We start from the raw sequence: 14766 nt of genomic DNA on the forward strand, positions 1-14766 counted from the left end.
CACGACGATACGCATAAATCATTGTTTCAAGGTCCTTCCTTACATCACATACAGTTGAATGATGTACCGTTAGAGGCGCATAATATGCAACGCTTCGAGTACGTCTTCAAAGAGACCTCTTGAAATTGATCCTGTGTGAAACAGTGGCTCTCAAACCGACAGTTTGGTGAACGAAATTCAAGGCAAGGACAAAGCCACTGGAAAGCTTGTTACAGTGACCTCGTGTTCATTATTTAAAATTCGGTTCCCGATCTCGACACGGTGTGGTTTACAATTGTCAGGCGTTTCTTTGAGAAAGAAAAATAAATATAATATTAATGAAAAATAATAACTTATGGCTAATAAGGAATAATTTTGCAATTACTTTTTTATAGATGAAATAATGAAATTATAATTATGATCATTTTGCAACACTTTTAATTTTTTAACTAATCACAGACTTTCCTCAAATAGCAATCCTTACCTTAAGTTTTGAAAGTAATAAAAATTCTGTAAATACACAAGTAAATCAAATGAATTATCAAACGAATTCCATTTGTAACGAGATGACAATTTCATTTGTCAGTAACATCATTGATCTCATCTGTTATCAAACGCATGAATATTTTCATCAAAGTATATCGACATTGTCAAGATCGATGTTAGGAGTCACCACCGTGTATACCATGTCTGGTCAAATCAGTATTGTCCGCTGTGCCGCTAACCTAGAAACCAGACGAAACGATCAGCAAGATACATTTCGTTGATGTAAAAACGCACTGATCATAGGAATAACATGAAACCTACAAAATTTGTATCACGCAATAAGATAAAAATTTCCAATAAAAATTTCTATACTCACATGTCTCCAACTAATGTAAGAAAACAAATCTTTATTGTTCTCTATCGTAAAAAATTCAAAATTTCTTATATAACTCAACGACTGTTCATTTCAAAGGATTCACTGCACGTAATGTATGTCATATACTCTCTCCTTTTTTGTATTATTCAGTTGATTAAATTCAGGGTTGGACAGTAGCAAAGAACAACTGCCACTATATAACCACTGCCCTACGTAATAACACGTCGCCAGGTTGTTTGTAAACAGGGTTTAACAAAGTCAGCAATCGTATGTAACAAAAATCGTAAGTTTCAATATTTTTACCTTGATTGTTATGTTGATACCGTTAAAGAAAGCTTCTGATATCACGTTATACTGCTGACTTCTAATCAACGTTATTTACTAAGTTTGAATTACCCTTCAAGAATACGCCAATTAATCTCGCAGCGAACGCCATCTCTCCAGTGACCGCGATAATAATGTAGAAATCATTTTTATCCACAATATCATTTGCACAGAGTGGCGCTGAAGTTAGTTACAGTAACCGATTACAATTGTACATATTTCAAGCACTAAAGCGAAACGAGCAAAACAAAATTTGAAGGTGTAGAGAATTTTGCGAAATAAGAAATTTTTCTTTTTTATAAATTGAGATACATATATATATTAAATTTAAATTTAAATTTATTACAGCAACGAAACTAAACCAAGTATCTCTCGGTTCTACATAAATTGGAATTTTTGCAAGGACCACAAAAGCAGCGCTGTCTGTGAGCGGTTATTACTACTACACAATTACAGAAGCTCCTAAAGTAAATTTTATGAACGTGGCTTTATCCAGTAACATTGAAAGGCAGTAGTAGTAGTAGTTGGAAGGAGAGTTGAAAGAACTGTAGGGAATATTTTAAAGACACATGTCGTTTGACAAAATAATCTCTGTTATAAAGAAGCAACGCAATGATCTTTTCAGCCACAAATAACCCTCGACATATGTTTTAGGGATAACTAATCGTCTGTAGTCCACGTGTTTCCACGAGATTCTTTGAGCAGGAGATTTCTTACAATGGAATCTTTCAAGGGGAATCTTATTTACCTTTAAGGTAAACTTTTCAACCTTATAATGACAGCATCCTTCAGGGAGGTCGGAAAGATTAAAAATGTATGTTTAGGATTTATTTTATGCCTTTGGTATTTACATAAATACATTGACTTCCAGACTACGTTTGAATTTCCAAGCCACGTCGAAGAAATGGACGTATAATGTACTAATAAACAAAAGGTAAATATATAGAAGCGAAATACAGAGAAATGAAAAGAGTATGTTTTTATAACCAAGAAAAGGTATCAATCTGGTCTGCTGAGTTTGGTCTGAATCGATAAACCACCATACATATAAATACACCTTTTAGCAGGGAATTGTATTGTTGATTTTTCTTTGTAGGTTGTTCATATTATAACCAATGAAGAAGAGAGGAAAAAAATCAGTAGTATCAAATGTAAATCAATGCCTGCTTTTGAATATCATTGGCAACTGCAACGACTTTGTACAGGAAACCAGTTGTTACGTTTGCTTGAAGTAATTTGATTAACCTCTTGCCTTATCATTTGAGTTCCGATGGCGCGTGCTATAGTCAACAGCAGCGTCGGTCACTTGACAAGCCATTTCGTCCGAACGTAGCGAAGAATAACATATGACTGACAAGTTAAGACTTGCGAGACAGGAAAACATCGACGAAAATTAACCACAAGCCTGATCCGTGATGTTTACATTGGACCCTAAACCACGCCCCTCATACATATTCTCGTGTTTAGCGTGATCTTACCACGAGTCTCACACAATATTATAGACGAAGGACTTAACGAGTTTCATTTTGCATATTTCATTATGCATATTGCATTCAAATTATAGTTTTATAACTTTTTAAGATTTTATAAAATTATATTGTATAATAACCTCTTATTCATTTTAATACAGATTTTATAATAAATTTTTAACAACCTTTTATTTATTTATTACTAAATGATGTTTTTAATTTCAAAGATATCCTCATTAGTTTTGTGAAAATTAAATGCCTGCTAGGCACAAACATACATTGTACTGGGATCTTTAAAATCAGTAGAGCATAGTAGAACGTAATGAGTGTATATAGGCGGACGAAATGAAAGAAAGGGGAAAAAGGAATTTGAAATCGTTAAAACTCCAACGTAACAGAGCACGAAAGTCGTTAAGTTAATTTGGCGTGTCACTCGGAAAATTCTCTTTAATTACGGAAGTCTACTCGAGCTTTTTCTATACTGGAACCGTAAGAAAGCTGCGTTTTAGAGGTTCCGCCCTTATTACTTGGAAAGCGCTTTCCTCTTCAATTATAAAGCACTAACGAAATAAAAACGGGGGAAACAGTTACGAAAACGACGGGGAAAATTTACCTGGATCCTTACACGCTGCACACAATTTAAAAAAAAAGCATCAACTGAAAATGACATTTTAGTTATAAATTCCAACACAAAGCGAAAAATTGTTCAATTGCAGAAAACGCGTCGAGAATTACCACTCCTATTTCGAAGCAATATTACTATACTCAAAGAAGAATCGGTCAGATGAAATATCACTAGAAATATTTAAAAAGAAATATAAAATTATTCAAAAAGCAAATGAATTTGACAAATTTGAGATACAAATTGAATGCAGTCATAAAAATGGCCTACTTCGTGCATCTGTATATTTAAACCAGTTTTAAACCGATACGAAGATAATCTTCTCTCCTATATTACCTAGTGAACAAGTTACTTATGCGAAGTTACTCCCCCAAATACAAAGTAAAGCTATAGATAAATATTATCAGTTCTATTGACATACAACCAATAGTAGACTAACCTAACTTCAACGTTCAACGTTCGACACTCCGCCTTTGCCCGAACGATTTTATACAATCCAATTTATATTCCCTTTGATAACATGTAACATTTGTTTGACCCATTTACCAACCGAAAACGATATTATCGACGTAAATCAGGCGCTGGAAATTTCGACTGACTACCTCGTATGTCTTGCATAATCATAACGGTTAGGAGAAAGATAGAGTGATAACGGAGCGAGAAAGAAACACAGCGACAGTGGCGCGTCGGTGTGACTTCACCGAACAGGCAACGAGAGGAAATCCTGACGATACTTGTCGGCGTGTTTAACCAAGGAAATTCTGTTTAATTAGAGAAACCCACTCGAGGCTTTCTTGCGGAGAAAGCTATTTTTAAAAGATCCCTAGCATCTCCAAATCCACCCTCGTTGTGTCCTTTCTTCTGCTCTCACTGTGTGCGTTGTAAGTAAAGCTCGCTTTGCTTTTATTTACAGAGGCGTGTCAGATAGAAATTACGTTAAGAAAAGGAGAGACAGACGAAGGTAGACAGGACAAGGAAAAATGCGTGTACGAAGGAATCTTGTCGAGGAAGGTATGTAAATAAGTAGTAACATGGAATGCACACATGGAATACGTTTCTTTAGCCATTATGGTAGCTCGGGCTAATAGATTCTCTGAAAATGTCTTGGATAATAAGAAACGACACATTGAACAAAACAAATTCCATGAAAACCTTTTGAAATCCATTTAATAATTTTCAAACCTTTGTTTAAATGAATATAATTTGTAATTTATTTCTAATTTAGTATTAATCTCCGTATTTTCAGGTTTGGAAGATCGTTGAAAAATGAACAAAAGTGTATCAAATATATACTATTGATTTTATGAATAATTGATTCGACTTTATAAATTTTCGAATCGGAATTGACAAAATTATTAGGACACTCTGGTAGATATCGTGGAAACCGAGAGACAATACAGCAACTTTTACCTATGCCGAGAGTCGTCTCATCGATGACCATTGTCGTCACGTTCAGTGGCGCATATGTGTGTACACAAATGCATTCATATTTGAAAATTGAAAAGGAAGCTTGAAAAATAACGAGACTCTCCAGAATACCTTTACCAAGATGAATATGCATTGACTATTATAGCAGTATATAACCAATATATTTCATTGAATACAAAACCAAAAAATATTCGTTAAATCAGTCAAAATGTACAAAGTATTACAACAGCAAAAATGTTCATCAATTTTTACAAATATTTGATATATTCCACACGAAATAAGAAACATTCTAGTATTAACTAGAAGTTCATATCACATTTGTTTCCAATGTTGTGCAATCACAAGGGTAATTTATTTATTATCCGCTATGTTCCTTAATCAAATTTCGGCTCAATTACGAAATATCACCAGTTCCGAACTAAATTCTAATCAAATAGTCGATTATTGCGTACGATATACACGGTTACGTGCACGAAGACATAGTTCTAAATTAAGACGATAAATGGCGCTATATTTGGATATCCTGTATCAACGACGCGATAGCACTGAGATTGTTCTCTTTGTCGAACTTCCTACCGATTGCGGAGCATTGCAGATTTCGAAGTAAACACACATTCGTGTATTCCAAGCTATTGACTCCTACGACAAGAAAAAAAAGCTGAAAATAGTAATCGGCAAAGGGTAAAGCAGGAAATGTGCCGCGTCCCACTTGGCAACACTCCTGATTTGGAAATGTTGCATGTGTAAGCGCAATAAAGGAAACAGAACCGAGGGAGTGAGGTTAGGTAGGCAGTGGGGATGAACGAAACGAGAAGCCGTTCCTGAAGTCCAATTAAATTAACGACACAAACACGTGCAAAATACCGTTCGACTGACAAGGAGTTACATGTTTGTTGATGGATCAAGGCTGCCATTACTTTTCGTGTAATTTAATATTCACATCTTTCACGAGAATTCAATTATCGTCATACGAGTCCATCGATTTTAATTGAAGCGATTGATGATGTCAGAGATGCATTTAAATGTACATTCTTTCCTTTCATTTTAATTTTAAATCATCTTATTTTTATTTCTAACAATTTGATTTTTGATTTAACTAGGTTATGTTTCAAATTGGATGCTAGTGAGAGTATAAATGTCACTACGATAGTTTCTGAGAACAATATGCAGGGAATACACAAAATATAGTCTGGTGAGTAAACAAAAGTAACTTTAAAAAATAAACTGTGGTAATATTTTACTTTATGATAGACAAACAATATTTAAATATCATATTTCTCCCTTTTCCAAGAATATTCGGTTAAAATAAATGGTTCGCCTGCACCAATAAAATTCTCACCTCTGACCTTCGTATCTTTAATAATTCCAATAATATTGATATCAATTAATTAAAGCAGGGTACACGAATTTAAATGGAAATCAATGGAGTTATAATCAAAATAGAAAGGTTGACCTTTCGTCAAATCAATATACCTTGATTTTAAGCGTTTTAACTAACGCTGGAATACGATTCAAATACAGCGTAAAGATATTCGAGTCTGGATGCATGTGGCTAGTCAGTGGCGGAATCGACTTTTCGTTGCTGGAAGCTGTGTAACAGCCAAAACGTCGACAGCCGGATAGAATTGACGAAATTATCGGGAGCAACGGAGTGAAGACGAAGACAATGAAACAATAAACGCGCGTTTCCCTTTGTCGAAGTTGCTCATCGAGGCTATTGTCGTGTTGCGACGTGGTGCGCAGCCGTCATCGCTTTCCGACTTCGGACAAGACACTACCGGTATCCAGGGTGCAACCAAACCGGCCAAAGCGACGGGAATCGAGTTTATGAGAGTTCGAGAGCGATGGACATGCAGCGATATGCGCGAGGCGATCTTTAATCGAGTGTCAACGCTGAGGTGGAGATAGGCAATAAACACGTGCTGCCCTCTGTGCAAATGGAAACGAAGGAAGTAAGATACCCTAGAGGAAACAATCTAAGAGTATCGTTATCAAGTGCCTTATTCTATGACGATTGAGATGGAACAATAAATTTTTATGAACCAAGTAAAATATTATTTTTAATGTGATTATATTCATTTGTCATGATAATTCTACGTACTTTCCTTCTACAGATACAAAGGAATCCATACATTTTTACGAAAAGTAATTATATTGTCATACGATACTCTATATATGACATCAGCTTTGGGATTTCAACCAGAGTTCATGTACCAACCCTTAGCGAAGCGGGGGAAGCCCCCGTAAGCTCCAGAGCTTAGCTTGGACAACGCAGAACTATGTAGAGGATTACGTTTCAAGGAGCAGAGAGATCACGTTTTGAGAAAATTCTGAGGTACAAGAATCATACTAGACACTTAATACAGTAATGTGTCTCCCAAAGTTAAAATTAAGATTTAAACATTTGTAAATTCTAAAATCTTTGAATACTTTCGCCTAAACAAACAATATTTCTAGCAGCTTCGTACAATCGACAAGGGAGAAATCTCAAAGAATGAACCAAGGAACGGAAAGAAATAAGGAAATCATAGAAGAAAACTGTAAGAAGAATCACAGAAGTTCGAAGAAATTGAATCTCAGGGCACCAAAGTGTTTGATAAAGGCGAAAAAATTGAAATGTCAATAAATGGGGGCAACCGAAAGAGCCAAGGGAAGCGAGAAGGTATAATATAGAAGGTAGCCGCCCACGCGACAAAGTAAAGGATGGGATATATAGTCTGTTGGAAGAACAAGAAAAAGACACTAGAAATGGAACCAAATAGGAAAAGACGAACAATAGAAAACGAGAAGGAAAACGCGGATAAAGGTTCTGCCTAAAAGGAAAGATAGAATATAGTAGAGTACAGGACGTATCGCAAGTGTCATGAGAACAGCTCAAGTAGGATGCAATACTGAGTTTGCTGCAGGCAGCAAAGCAGATAATGCGTCGTCAGATATAGACCATGCGGTAGCTCGACACACGCAGCCAACTAGCCTCGACATATCCATGTAGGGGACGTTGCTCTTGGATTCAGATATACATGCCTCTCTATTACATTCGTCTCCGAACCACGCGTCTTTCGCGAAAGACAGCCTTTCTCAGGAATACTGGCACAACTTCGAGTGCGCTATTTCTCTACACAAATGCATATTCAAGGTTTGAGGTACATTTCGAGAAGAATGAATTTCTACGACACCATGAGACCAAGTACTTTCGGAAACGATTTAAGGAAAAGTATATACATCTTCAAGAGAATAGACAAATACGTGAATAACGTTGTTTGGTCGCCTAGGGATTTTCGAGACGTAAGCAGACGTCTAGGGAATTTCTATTGTACTCTACTTATTGTTGGTTTTATTTACCCCGATCTTTTTTCCACTATATATATATATATATATATTCATGGTAGATCAAGATGTGCATGATCGTGATATGGGTTGATCCTACGAATATATATAGTCGTTATTGCGTCCCGCCAGCAAGTCCAGCTTGTATTTGGACTCGGATTAGTCCATGGATATCGAAGTCATTAGGTGGCAATGAAACCCGGCTAATATGGACATTTATGGGACGGCTGATGTTGTGTAATTGAACAGATATTATAGGTAATTAGTTAGAGGGGCTCGTTCAGTCTTGTCATCAGTAATATCGAAATTTGGTTGAAATTCCGTTTCTGATGTGAAATTAAACATTTTAAGAACAAGGTTGCATTACTTCGGAGATTATTATTAGTTACTATTGCTATTCAATTTCTTTAATAGAACTAATCAAATATATCATTTTCAAATGCATTTTGTTGTAAACTCAAACACAAAAGGATAATCGACTATTTTCTCGACAAACTCTCCCAATACAATCATTAGTCGATCGAAGTTGCTGGCACACGAGTCACGAGTGCCGAGACATATATTTTTGTCCATCGGGAACTGCTATCATACACACATACCCGTTGATTCTAAAAAATTTGCAAGTAACCATCCACGAGTGACCTTTGAAGGCCACCCATTTCTTTGTAGCAGGCTCGTTTCGAGTTCGGTGCCTGTATATTTTTAGTTACCGGTTTCCCTTTTCTTGTATATTACTGGGCTAGCTGCGCTGTAAAGGACCATTTTTGCTCATGGCCCGGATAAATGACCAAGTGGAGATATGCCTACCGTTCAAAGCTGTACTCTCAAATCTACTCTGATCCGCTAGCATTATATGTAAAAATCCGATTTCTCGCCATCCATCTACTTTTTTTTTATTTCAGGAAAGGCAAAAAGGAGAGAGAAATGAGTCCAGTAGTCGTATATTTACCGAAGTATTCCGTTGAATATCAAGTATGTATATCTGCACTGATATCTCCAATTAAAAATTTCTCTTAGATGGTCCCTATGGAGTATGCAAATGTATTAGCAGTGCACGTATGTATGTGTGTGTGAGACAGAGAGAGAAAGAAGAGAGAGAGAAAATTGGTTGAAAAATCAATTCGTAAGAGAAGTATTATAATGCTTGAAGAATAATGAGGTAGAATATCATCCACAGTTTTCCTTGAACCAACTTCCTATATTCTTGTCATATGAATAATTCATAGATGGAGATAAGTAATAAAATATTATATACTATAGGACCCTGAGTCGAAGTGTATCTATTCCACTACTTTTACGCGTGTCACAACCACAATTACCAGTTGAAACGAGCTCCACGAGATTATAACACTCTGTTACTGAAAGCACCAATGTTTAATAGCCTGGTCGCCCACGAGTACCTGGTATCCGGGTAGTGAATGTCGTACGAATTTGCAAACAAAAATTTGACATGGAAAATGTCATTTTTTATCTGAAATAATATGGCGTATTACCGAGAAAATTTGGAAAATAGACTCTTTTTATAAATTATTATCTAATTTTTAGCTATCAGTATAGGTATCTAAGAACTGGCATAACAACATAAGATTGTAGATCTTTCAATTATAGAACTTGACCCATAACCTCAAAATGAGTTAGAGTCAGCGGATTCAATGAAGTGTTAAGACTACTAGAAAGTAGTAAAAACATGGAGAAATCTATCGAGTCACGTATACGAGTACTATTTCGATAAAATCCGAGAGACTGGAAAAAAAATCACGTTGCTGGACAGAGGTTAAAGATAATTCGTATTGACTATCCTATCGTGGCTTTTTTTTTCTCAAAATACTGATACACCAGGTTTCTTGAACAACCATTCGCCGTTTCCACTATTTATCGAGAAACGAATGTCAAGGTTAACCATTAATATTTCGATTTCGTCTTATTTTTTTCACTTACCATTAAATATATACGTAAGAAGATACAAATATCAAGTTTTTATATACACACACCACAAAGTTGTTGCATCAGCCATTATGTACCACGATAAAAATAAATTTTCTTTTTTAAACTGTACATGTAACAACTCGGTCGACTTGAAATAGAAACTGGCATACGCAAAAACAATCTATTAAAAAAAAAAAAAAAAAAAAAAAAAAAAAAAAAAAAATTTGGTCCTAAGAGAAATTTTCAAACTAACCAGAATATCATTATTATATCGTATATTGTATACGATAAAGATATACTCCGATTCGTTAATCTTTTTTCCGATGATAAAGAATTTCTTCCTCAATCCACTCCAGTCGAGTTCAAAATTCGAGTCACACGTAGATTCACCGCTAGTTCACGGAACTACGAACCGAGATCGTTTCCCCATTTCTGGCCGATCACAGTCGAGGTCATATTGGGGGAGTGGAATTCCGTCGTGTCGCGGGCTTCGATAAGTTCAATTTAATCGGGAGTACGAGAAAGCTCACGAGAGTCCAAAGGGGACTCGAATCCCTCCTTTCTCCTTCCTCTTCCCTTCCGCGGAGCGAACGCCGAAAATCCGGGTCACTGCACATCGTCTCAAAGAAATCTACAGCCTACCCATCGCTATGTAATTTCGGGATTCTGCGTAATTACTACTGATGACCCAATAAATCCCGCTCTCCGGCAAGAATCTTCAATTTCCGTCTTTCCATCCTATATCCGCTACATGTGTCTCTTCAACGTCCCTCTTATTCCTCTGCAAAGCCTCCTTCTCTTCTAGCCGTCTCTTAAGGAGAACCTGGTTTTCTCCGGCGAAATACAAATTTGTCCAGGCGTATTTGAAAAAGAAAGAAGAAGGGGGAAGAAATGCTCGAGGGACGAGGCGCGGAAACGCAAATGCTCGCAGCAGCCTGGTGAATCATTTATCCGCGTCGTTCGTTCTGCGAGCCCAGCGACAGAATCTTTCTTCCGTTGGCCTCTTTGCTCGCCTCTTCCGGCATTGTGAATCCTTCCCCACTTTTTTCCTGTTTTTGTTTCTTGTTGGACTTCAGAGAGCTGGATCTCTGAATTACACAAGATTCGGTTTCTTCATTTATTAATCGTCTCTTGCGGTATGGATAAGTTGTATGATAAAAGTATAAAAAGAAACAAAGAAATTAGAGAAGTGGAACGGATGAGTTTCGTTTAAGCTTTGCTAATAGAGGTTATACGTGTTTACTATAAAGTTGTGTGTAGTTTCATTGAAGAAGATGTAAATCTACTTCATTCTAAGTGGATACAATTTAAGTGATAGATCTGGAGTGACTCGTGAAGCCAGAGATCTTTCTAGGGTTAAAAGCAATCTGCGATTTCTATGTATGTTACGTACCGTGATACAGTATCCTTAGTATTTTTAATTCTTTTTAATTTTACATTTCTCTCCCCTTTTAAATTACTCTCGTATACTGCACACTTTTGTATCTTAACTGTTTATAAATGTTTCTCTTCTAATTTTCATATGCTGTAGAATATATAAAATACACTTAATGTACATATGAACAAAGTAGCTTAATTGAGAGCGGGAAAAAGGAACCTGGAAATGAAGGTTAAGTAGACAGTGCAAACAGCGTTGAAAGGATAATAGACACAACACCATCTACTGGAAACAAACGGCGTTCGCAACTGCCAGAATTCGATGTTCTCATTCTCACATCAATTCGTTCATCGTCAGGAGGTGTCACTACTAATATTTCTAGCGCGTTCGTAAAACTTTCTCGTAGGTTATATTATCAAACTGCAATACGTTTAAATTAATATTAATAACATTTATCGTGCAATGCAACTTTAAAGTTGTTTCTAAGGAGTAAGTTCATTTTATTATCTAAGTATCTATCGAAGTAACCTAAACTTGGGCCTTTCTGCTGACTAACCAAACACATTTTCCTACCATCATTTCAGACTGCATGTACTTTGTAAGTGATATTACGTGCAAGTACGCCTTCAAAGAGTACAAAGCACGCAACTTTAAATACAATTTCCTCTCAACATTTCAACTATATATTCGGCTGCAGTATAATACACAACATGTACGTTTCGTATTCTCTAATTATTTAATATCTTTTCATTCGTAATTTCTTGTATCGTTCACCGGCTCTTTCCTTCCGTTTATCACTATACTAACATAATTTCTCTTTCAGACTAAAAATACTCCAGACGAAACAAACACTCGTATACCTAAATATTCAGCGAAACCGTTTACTTCAAAGAATTTTACGCAGAGGTTAATTCAGCGAAGAATAGAAGCAAGAATCAGTAACGAAATTTCCAAATTATCCGACACACATCTGGAATTATTCTCAGAGGCCACGTTTTGAAACGAACCGGCATACCGTTGGTAATGCAACTGCAGGTCCGTATACATTTACGAAGGGCACTTATGTCGAGAGAGAGAGAGAGGGAGAGGGGGGGGGGGGATGACGAGGACTCGTCCATGCAAATTGACATTAATATGCAATTGGAACAATAGATCCTAATTAATTATCTCCGGTTAATTGGGATGTCGTGCCACGCGGCACGGCATCTTAACGAAGTTACTGCGCATTCTCTCTAATTTGGCAGCAAAACGATACAAAATAGCAGCACGTTGCCAAGAAATTAATATTTACCACGGTAATTCCAAGCATATGCGCTATAACTTTACACGTCTTCTGCTTTACACGGGATTTCGATGTGCTAATATTATTAAAATTACCCATTTAGTATTACAACTACAAACTTAAACTCTGTAATCATTTTTGCTACCGATGTTCCCATTTTTATTTCATTCCGCGTAAAATTAGGTTATTACACATATCTTTACATGTGGCACAATAAGAATTGTTTGAGATTTTTTTAGAAAACTCGTATTCGAGATTTATATACGAAGCTGAACTGCTGCCAGTCTTACACCGATGCCATTAAATTACTTTATGATACTTCTTAAAATAGACGAGTTCGTTGATAAACGTTTGAATATAAATTGCTAAGATGATGAATTGATCTTGCTCTCTGTCTCAATATACATATCCTCTCATTTTCATAAATCAGGTATATAAATATGTTACTAATCTACTCATTTGATTTTGCTCAATCTACTCAAACTATAAAAATTTAATCTTCTTAACTCGCATCTGCTATTTCCCCACTAATACTAATGTAATTAAAATTCACTCTCAATTCTAATTGTAATTACAGGGTACCATTTAGAGAAGTTAACCAAATCGATCCTGAAACCTGCAAAATCGGTAAAGAGATCACCAGGCTAGCAGGTCTCGTTTAGAAATCACAATGGCTGGCCAAAAGTTGGTAAACCAGAAGAGGGCGTGTGCGATTATCCAGGCAGCGTTAAGCGAAGCGACTTGAAATCTAGATGTTACCGATAAGACCATATCTGCAAGATACGATCAGCACCTCAATGCCAGCGGCATGTCGCTGGGTTGAATTTGAAGAGAAGTGAGAAAGAAAGGGAGGTATGGCGGTAAACGACGAAGAGGAATAGAGAAAAGAAAGGGAAAAAGTGAGAGTCGCGTTAAGCCGCGATAAGAAGTGTTTTACGGTGAGATCGTTACGGGACGATCCATTTTTCTTGCAGCAGCACGAGAAAGATCGCGGAACGAGGAAGGAAGGAAGTGAAGAGGTTTGCCGTTTACATACCGCGGTATTTCCGGTACCGTGTCTTCCGGCGATTCGAAAGAACCGGAGGAGCTTCCCCGACTGAGTCTCCTCTCTTTTCTGAACCCCGTGAGCAACAAACCACGACATCGTTTTACTCTGATGTTCTGCGACTGTTACGACACAGAATGCTCGTTACAGTTTCGGTTACTATATTATAAATTTGGAAAGAAATTCTGTACCTTTGTGACTTTCTATTTATAGACTTTTCATGTTATTGCTGTTTGTAATAGCTTAAAAGGTTATTGAAATATGAATTCCTAAACGGTAATTTTTCTGAGCTTGAGAAGGTGTATTTATTTTTCATAATTCTTTTTCTTAAGCTTTGATTGTAAGTTCTTAGTAGGATAGTTTATGGACTGGGTTTGCAGAAGATTTTCTGACAAAAACATAGGAAGATGATTGTTTGAATCCCATAAAAGGGATACTGTAAGATAACAGGGTAAGCTTATCTTCAAATAAAGTTGTTACATTAATACTAGTAAAATGAAAGTAACAGTGTAGAATATGTTCTCCACCATTTTGTTAAGATTTTACTACATTAGAAGACTCCTTTACGCTCTATTGTAATCATTTGTAACAATATTTATTTACAGCGAGTGTTTAGAAGAATTGAGAAAATATTGACTTTTAGTAATTGCAAATTGGCACTCGTTCAAATAAGATGTTATATTTGCTATAATATTTCATGTTTGTTTTGTACTATATACTTTAAATTTATAGCATTTATTTTATCTTTTTTATCTCAACTGTTGTTTTTTATGTCAACTGTTTGTTACCGATTGGGTCAAAGACGCGAATTCAATTTTATTAAATGAACAAAGAAATTTGAATTGCCTTTAATTTTATTTAATTCTACGCAAGAGATAAACCTTGTGGTTTTAGTACTGACAACAAAATTCCGAGACGTTTACCGGATGGATCGCCCTCGTAGGGTAATTCACAAAAGGAGGTTACCCCACGGGTGTGAAAAGTGTTCACTTGTAGCTATTATGTGTTATATATTGCACCCGACTGTAATGCTCGGTGAAAGGGTTAAAACCCCGGACAGAACGAATACATTTCCTCAGTGGAGAAGGGGAACAGGAAGCTAAGGCGTCTATTACAAAGGGAAA

The 14766-nt window shown here is 36.3% G+C and overlaps 1 protein-coding gene and 1 long non-coding RNA gene across 3 annotated transcripts in view; one reads left to right on the forward strand and one right to left on the reverse strand.

Annotated features, from left to right (window-relative positions):
• Positions 1-14766, reverse strand: part of LOC108554227 (uncharacterized) — a 31469-nt gene that overhangs the window by 11315 nt on the left and 5388 nt on the right. The gene's annotated exons all lie outside the window — the stretch shown is intronic.
• LOC108554228 (uncharacterized) lies at positions 11167-13730 on the forward strand. Of its 2 annotated transcripts, XR_001890700.1 has the most exons (5): positions 11167-11804; positions 11900-12027; positions 12139-12350; positions 13175-13496; positions 13572-13730. It is a non-coding gene; the product is annotated as an uncharacterized LOC108554228 (long non-coding RNA). The 2 variants fall into 2 exon arrangements; XR_001890699.1 differs by having other exon boundaries at positions 13175-13730.

The sequence above is a fragment of the Eufriesea mexicana genome, unplaced genomic scaffold, assembly GCF_001483705.2.
Source record: "Eufriesea mexicana isolate 0111107269 unplaced genomic scaffold, ASM148370v2 scaffold18034, whole genome shotgun sequence".
In the NCBI taxonomy this organism is placed as follows: Eukaryota; Metazoa; Arthropoda; class Insecta; order Hymenoptera; family Apidae; genus Eufriesea; species Eufriesea mexicana.